This window comes from Dasypus novemcinctus, chromosome 12 (assembly GCF_030445035.2).
Source record: "Dasypus novemcinctus isolate mDasNov1 chromosome 12, mDasNov1.1.hap2, whole genome shotgun sequence".
Taxonomy (NCBI): domain Eukaryota; kingdom Metazoa; phylum Chordata; class Mammalia; order Cingulata; family Dasypodidae; genus Dasypus; species Dasypus novemcinctus.
This window is the reverse complement of record NC_080684.1, coordinates 104,617,642-104,623,641: the sequence shown is the minus strand read 5'-3', so window position 1 is coordinate 104,623,641 and position 6,000 is coordinate 104,617,642.

The following is a 6,000-nucleotide window of genomic DNA, read 5'->3' as shown; positions in this document are numbered from 1 at the left end:
AAGACGCACAACTGATTGGATGAGGCTCACTCCCTTTATTGAGAGTAAAGGATTTTACTGATTACGGATGCTAATCACATCTATGAAAGAGACCCACAACAACTGTTTGGCTCTCTGTGGTTGTTCCTAAGTTGGAAGTGGTGGCAAAAATTAAGGCAGCTGACTGTTCTTAAATCCAGACCATTTGGGACTGATTGCTATAGTGGTTGTGGTTTGGCTTCCTGGGTAAGTTGCTGCAGATTGTGTGTCAGGGATCTCATTTTTATACATGGTGTGGCTGATGTCTGTTTGCCTATTCATTTCCTCAATAGGATGGTGCAGGGCTGATAGAGAGAAGTGGATGCAGGGAGGGATCTTCAGGAGGATGAATCCAGGGCTTGATGGTGATTTGGATGGGAACAAAGGAGGGAGATGAAAGGACGACACTCCATCCCTGGCTATGGAAATGGGTGGGTGGTTGTATAGGTTGCTAGATGGGGAAGATGAGAGTCAAGAGTTGCAGAAAGAAGGTCATGCTGTTCTTATGGCTCATTCGTCCATTTGTCTAGCTTTCCTAAGCTTCAGGTGTCAGAGACACTCACCGCCTTTCTGCTGGGCTTGATCTTGTAGCCAATTGCCCTTCTGACCCTCTCAACTTCCTTAGGTCTAGGGCTTCACTCTTCCCAGGAGATATCCAGCAAATTCTGCAGCCTCCAAATGTCCCTCAAACCTTTCCCTTCTCTTCAACACTACCACCCCAACTGACACATGACTCCTCCCCCAGGACCATCTCCACAGCTTCCTCCCTCATCTCCTTTCCCCAGTCTCTCCACAGACCAAATACTTTTGGGTAGGATGGCTGAAGTGGGGCAGGAAGGTCCTGATCTATTAGGAAAGGCAGAGGCAGGTTTAGAGATTGGAAGACTTGAAAGATGTTGAGAATGGTTCAGGATTTGTTGACCTGGCAGTGTCCACAGGATGTCTAGAAAGAGACATAAGGGGCAGTGGGATTTATCAAATAGGTTAAGCCCTGGAAAAATACTCAGCAAATATATATGAACAAGCATCGCTGCTGTGCTACTACAGTCTGTAGTCACAGGGGACTTGGACCCATGGGTGAGAACTTGGAAACCAGACCTTGGCCAGCATTAACCAAGTCACTTGTGTCAGACAAAGTGCAGTGCCTACAAGGAGTATATTGGAAGAGTGAAAGAGGCAGGGCACACCAGGGATATGCTGCCTGGGAGAGCAGTGCCTGGCATCTTTGGCAGATGGGAGGATGCTAGTTGCTAGCGAGGTGTCCTCTGGCCTGCAGCAGGGATTGACCATCTCACTTCTCCATAGCTCAGTAAGAAGAAACCCATCAAGGGGACCCAAGCCCTCTGGTGCTGACTCCATGCTCCTCTAGCCTCCTGCTGGTACCCCAGGAACCAGATATGTGCACAGAACAAGGGACATTCAGGGTCCTGTTTTGGGGGCAGGGAAAACCTGAGAAGGATCCCAGTTCTGGGGGCCAGAGCCAAAGGGTAGGGTTCTGAGGCCTGGATTGACCCAGAGAGGTGCTGATGAGGTACAAAAGTGAACAGCAGCAGAAGTGAGAAGATGAGCCAAAGATTTGAGCCTGAGGAGGTATGGCCAGCTGAAGCCTTGACTGAGCAATGCTCCTGAGCTAAGGCAATCAGTGTTCATTGAGAAATGTTGGGCAAGGAGGAGATGGAAAGTTTAGAGGAGAGCTAGGGCAATGTTGGGGGATGGGGGGTGGGGATTGGGCAAAGGGATTTGCTCATATAACTTCTATCCCATCTGCCCTGACTCTCAATTCGATTCTCTTTTCATCCATGGCTGATGCGAATCACTTTTCTCATCCACAGACTTATTTTTTTGTGAAAAGGTCAAAATGACTGGTAGGTAGAAAGAGAAAGTAAAGGCCCACATAGTCCCTCAAAGGGCTGGGATTTGGGAACTTGGTGAAGGTTCCCAGCCCTCTTTTTTCCTAGTACTTTCCCAATCTGACAAATGACATAAATATACACATCAAAAAAGCTCAACAAACTCCAAGCAGGATCTAAGAGATCTACACCAGCACACCTGATAAGGAAATTTACAAAATCTAAAACAAAGAGGGGATTTTGAAAGCAGCAAGAGAGAAGCAACTTATCACAAACAAGAGATTCCAATAAGATTATTCCTCAGAAAACATGGAGGCAGGCCAGGAGACAGTGAGATGACATATTTAAAGTCCTTAGATTAAAAATTATCAACCAAGAATTCTATATTTGACAAAATTATCTCTCTGAAGTGAAGGAGAAATTAAGACATGTACAGATTAAGAAGAAGCTGAAAGACTTCATTTTCAGAAGACCTTGCCAACAAGAAATACTAAAGGGAGTCCTTCAGGTTGAAAAAAAAATGACACTAGACAGTAATTTAAAGCCATAGAAGAAATAAAGAACATTGGTAAAGGTAACCACATGGGTAAGTATAAAATCCAGTAGTATTATACTTTTGATTTGGAACTGTTTCTCCACCCCCTATTTGATTCAATAGCAAATATGTCAAAATCTCTGTTAAAGGGTAGCCAATATATAAAGACATAATCTGAGATGATAACAATATAATTGTGAAGGGACAGAGATATATAGGAATAGAGAATATGAATACAACTAAAACTACAATGGTACTAGACAAATTAAGTTGTTCTTAGCTTAACACGCCCATTGTATTTTAAAGGGTAATCACTAAGAAAATACCTAAAAAGTATACAGAACAGGAAAGAAGAAAAAATCAAAACAGCATACTACATTAAAAAAAAACACAAATAAATACAAAAAGAAGGCTGTAATAGAGTAACAGAAGAACAACAGTACACAAGATATAGAAAAATCAAATAGCTAAATGGCAGAAGTAAAATCTTTCTTCTCAAATATTACCTTGTATGTCAATGGATTAAACTCTCCTATTAAAAATCAGAGATGATTAGATTGGAGGAAAGAGTATGATCTATCTATATGCTGTCTATAAGAGACTCACTTTAGGTACAAAGACACAAAGAGGGTGAAAGTAAGAGTGTGGAAAAAGATATTCCATACAAACATTAATCAAAAGAAAGCTGGAGTGGCTATATTATTCTGAGACAAAATATACTTAAGTCAAAAAAGATTACAAGAGACAAAGAAGGATAAAACAAATTGATAAAAGTTTCAGGTCAGCACAAAGATATAATGATTATAAACATATATGCACTTGACAACAGAGTGCAGCAGAAATGGACAGAACTGAAGGAAGAAATGGGGAGTTCTACAATAATAGTTGGGCACTCAACATATCCATTTAAATAATTGTTAGAACATCTAAGCAGAAGATGAATCAGGAAATAGAGGACCTGACCATCACTATAAACCAAATAGACCTCATGGACATTTACAGAACACTCCATACAATGACAGCAGAATACACCTCCTTCTGAAGTGCAGGGGAACATTTTCCAGAATAGAACATACTTTAGATTACAAATCCAATCTTAATAAAATTTACAATGTGGAAATCATACCAACTATCTTCTTGGACCACAATGGAATAAAGTGAGAAATCAACAACAAAAGGAAAAGTGAAAACTTACAAATATGTGGTAATGAAACAATGCAGTATTAAACAACGAACAGGTCAAAGAAGAAATCACAAGGGAAATTGGGAAATATCTTGAGGTGAACAAAGATGAACATACAACGTATCAAAACTTACAGGATGCAGCAAAATCAGTGCTCAGAGGGAAATTTATAGGATAAAAAAGAAGGAAGATTACAAACCAAAAGCCTAAATTCTCACCTAAAGAAACCAGAACAAGAAGAGCAAACTAAATCCAAAGTTAGTAGAAGGAAGGAAATAGTAAAGATTAGAGCAAAGATGAATGAAATAGAGAATAGAAAAAGAATAGTGAGACTCAGCAAAACCAAAAGCTGGCTCCTTGAAATGATTAATAAAACCGACAAACCTTTAGCCAGACTAACAAAGAAAAAGAGAGAGAGGACACAAATAACTAAAATCAGGAATGAAAGTGGGCACATTACTACAATCCTCCCAGAAATAAAGAATATAGGAGGGTACTATGAGCATTTATATGCCAATAATTAGAAAACCCAGATTAAAAGATCAAATCTGACAAAACTGACACTCAATACCCTACTGGCACAAGAGGTTTACATGATTACTTACTAGAGGAAACCTATGAATCCAATATAATCTAATATGCTGTAGCAGTTTGATATGGCTATGAATTCCAAAAATAGATATTGGATTATGTTTGTAATCTGGTCTGTACCTGGGTGTGATTAAGTTATGATTAGGGCTTTGATTGGGCCATGTCATTAAGTCATTGAGTCTCCACCCCTTGGTGAGTGAGGACTCACAGATAAAAGGCCTGGCAAAGGACAGAGTTGAGGGTTTTTGATGTTGGAGTTTGATGCTGAAGCCTTAAGCTGGAGCCCCAGGAAGTAAGCACACAGAGGAAAGAGAAGCAAGCCCCAGGAAGAGAGGAAACCTGAGCTCAGGAAGAAGCAACCCTGGGAAGACAGGAACCCTGAACCCAGAGAGAACCAAGACCCTGGAAGGGAGGAACCCAGGAAGCCTAAACCCTGGCAGATGTCAGCAGCCATCTTGCTCCAACACATGGAAATAGACTTTGGTGAGGGAAGTAACTTATGCTTTATGGCCTGGTATCTGTAAGCTCCTACTCCAAATAAATACCCTTTATAAAAACTAACAAATTTCTGGTATTTTGCATCAGTACCCCTTTGGCTGACTAATACATATGCCCATTGGAAAAGATCATTTTACAAACATAATCCAGTATTTCTTTTTGGAATTCATCAATAATATCAAACTGCTACATAAATCCAACAGTATATTAGAAAGATTATACACCAAGGCTATGTAGGATTTATTCCAGCAATACAAGTATGTTCAACAGAAGAAAATCAATGCAATACATCCCACTAATGGAATAAAGGAAAAAACTCACATGATCATCTGAATTGATAAAGAAAAGTCATTTGACAAAATCCAAATTCTTGTCACAATAAAAATTCTCAGAACACTAGGAATAGAAGGGATCTTTCTCAATGTGATAAAGGGAATTCATGAAAACACCCACAGCTAATATTATATTCAGTGATGAAAGACTGAAAGCTTTCCCATAAAATCAGGAATAAGACAAGAATGCCCACTGCTACCTCTGTTATTCAATATTGTACTGCAAGTTCTTGTCAAAGCAATCAGGCAAGAGAAAGAAATAAGAGGCATCCCAGGAAGCAGATTTGGCTCAACTGATAGAGCGTCCACCTATCATATGGGAGTCCAGGGTTCAAACCAGGGCCTCCTGACCCATGTGGTGAGCTGGCCCATGCGTAGTGCTGGTGCGTGCAAGGAGCGCCCTGCCATGCAGGAGTGTCCCCCACATAGGGGAGCCCTACACGCAAGGAGTGCATGAGAGCTGTCCCATGCAAAAAAAAGTGCAGCCTACCTAGGGGTGGTGCCACACACACGAAGAGCTGATGCAGCAAGATGATGCAACAAAAAGAGACACAGATTCCCAGTGCCACTGACAAGAATACAAGTGGACAAAGAAGAACACAAGCTAATGGACACAGAGCAGCAGACAATGGGGGGGAGGGGAAGGGGAGAGAAATTTTTATAAATAAATAAATATAAGTCTGTCCAAAGGGATCTACACATTCAATGCAATTCCCATCAAAATTCCAACAGCCTTATGTTTGTAGAAATGGAAGGTTGATCCTCAAATTTACATGGAATTCCAAGGGGCCCAAAAGAGCCAAAACAATCTTGAAAAAGAACAAAGTTGGACAATCCACACTTCTTGATTTCAAAACTTACTACAAATTTACAGTTTTGTAGAAGTGGTGTTGGCATAAGGATAGACATAAAGATCAATGGAACAGAACTGAGAGTTCATAGTTAAATCCATGTATCAAAGGCCAGCTGATTTTCAACAAGGGTTCCAAGTCC